Below are 2500 nucleotides of genomic sequence, written 5' to 3' on the forward strand. Positions count from 1 at the left end.
TATGGTTATAGACTGAGATATGGTTATAGACTGAGATATGGTTATAGACTGAGATATGGCTATAGACTGAGATATGGTTATAGGACTGAGATATGGCTATAGACTGAGATATGGCTATAGACTGAGATATGTGCTTTTCAGGGCGTCCCACAAGTCTTTTTCCCTTTCTTTCATGAGAGGTAAGCTCTCATTTACAATAGCGTCAAGAAAATACTGTACATCATATAAAAGTACAAGATGTATAACAAGTAAAACAGTACACTTTAACCAATTAAGATGATTAACAGAGGTTACAATTACAATTATATTACAATGGTATTTCTACTCTGTAACTCTCTCAATATAAGAATCATTCACAGTGGAAATATGGAGACCATTATGAATGTTTTTGTCTCTAGAAAACAGTCACTGGAATGAGCGTGGTAGATCCAAAGGACCATTCAGCAGTGAGGAGATATAAGATGATTGATCACCAATAATGGCCCTTGTATATGAACGAGATGCCGGGGCAGATTACGCCTCTGCGCCAAGGCTGACCACCCAACCTTGTTATAAAGGACACAGTGGTGAGAGGCGTAGCTATCTCCAGTGATGAACCTGAGGGCACAGTGGTATACAGAATCTAAGGATTTAAGAATACAAGAAGTACAGTAGCATGCCTGTAGATTACCTCTCCGTAATCCAAGACTGATAGAAAAACTGCTTCAATAACCCTCTTTCTACTAATCATTGGGAAGTTGCCAACTTAATGACAAGGTTATCTACAGTACATGGTACTTAAATATAGACTTCTCATCGAGCCAATTACCAAGGTATTTGTACTCTGTAACTCTCTCAATATAAGAACCATTCACAGTGGAAATATGGAGACAAATTTAGATGTATTAGCATTAAGTACCAATCAATCAATACGTACGATGTGATATGTTCGTATACAAACTTGCATTATATGGCTGAGCAGAGTCAGCAATGCAGTAAATAACAGTGTCAACCGCATAGAGATGAGCCTGACAAACACCTACAGTGATGACGAAACAATGTTATTGATATAAATGGAGAATAAGACAGGACCCAGAATGGATCCCTGCGGGACTCCTTTTGTGATTGACAGAAATTCTGATGGCACATTACCTCACACACTGAGATATCGCAGATAAATAGCTTAGAGACCAACAGCACATCTTTGACTCAAAACCAATAGGTAACAGTATAAACTACTGTATGTAAAAGAACAGAATGGCAACTGTATCGAATGCTTTTCATAGATATAAATAGGGCAGCACAGTGTTTTCTTTTGTCAAGAGGTGATACTATATAATTTACAACTAGAGTGGTAGCCGAGATTGTGCTATGTTTTGATCTAAAGCCCGATTCATGTTGGCCCTGTGTAAAGAGAAATGGTTTTATTGGCTATAAACCAATGACTTCATGATTTTTGATTGGATGATAATTATTTAGATCTCTTTTATCCCCACCTTTATGTAGTGGGATTAAGGGAGCCATTTCCATCGGAACACCAGTTGACAGTGAAATGTTAAATAGCCTAAGCCTATATGTGCCAATTGCTCTGTAATTAATGGGGCAGCTATTTTAAGGAAAAGTCGATTTCCTGGAATCAATGGATTGCAGAGAATCAAGAACAACACTAGGAGGGAGAGGCTGAAGAAATAATATCTGAAGCATACAGTGTGGTCCACAGCGTGCGCAGGAGCCTGACCACCAGGTGGCGCTACATGGCTATTCTCAAACAAATGACCAGCATCAATAAAACGTTTATTGATTACTGAGCAGTCGTCCTTTTGCTCTGAGATCCGAGAGTCACCGTTTCTAGTTTCTGAAGGCAGGCAGATGGAAGCTTCCTTCTTTGAATTCCCCGGCTTCCAAAACTTATCAGGGTCGAAATAGGAGCTAGTGACTCAGTGAACCAAGGTGTTAATCCGTCTTTTATTCGAAACCTCTTGTAAGGTGCTTGTTAATCAACAAATGAGGGGAATGTTTTTGGGAAGAAATCTAGAGCCAATTGAACATCAGGAATTTCTGATGTGTAGTGGATGTCGCTATGGAGTAGGTCAGTTAAGAAAGCCTGAACATTTAAGTTCATCATATTCCTTTTAGCAATAGTGCGAGAGTGAAACTTCTCCAATCGAGAGTTTCTAACACAAGTTATGGGACAGTGATCATTAACTCCCAGTTCAAATACGCCATAAGCAAGGATTCTATCACTTCTATTAGAGAAAATCAAATCAATTCAAGTGGACCTACATGTACTGTAGAATTATCTTTCAACTTTGGCCTGGTGGGTTCATCAATCAGCTGAACTAAAGCAAGGCCACTACAAACCTCTCTAAGATATAGGTTGAATCATTGATAAACCAGTCAAGATTAATATCACCAAGAACAATCGTCTTAACATTTGAGTGCTGAGAAAGTAGCCTAACTCTGCAATCCTATCGATGGAATCAACATTGGCAGATTGGGGTCTATAGACTCCAATTACATT

General features: G+C 38.9%; 1 protein-coding gene across 1 annotated transcript in view; it reads left to right on the forward strand.

The window, feature by feature from the left end:
* Positions 1-2500, forward strand: part of grin2db (glutamate receptor, ionotropic, N-methyl D-aspartate 2D, b) — a gene marked incomplete at both ends in the record, with an annotated part of 43684 nt that overhangs the window by 34941 nt on the left and 6243 nt on the right.

Source organism: Borostomias antarcticus (genome assembly GCF_949987555.1).
Source record: "Borostomias antarcticus genome assembly, chromosome: 10".
Classification (NCBI taxonomy): Eukaryota; Metazoa; Chordata; class Actinopteri; order Stomiiformes; family Stomiidae; genus Borostomias; species Borostomias antarcticus.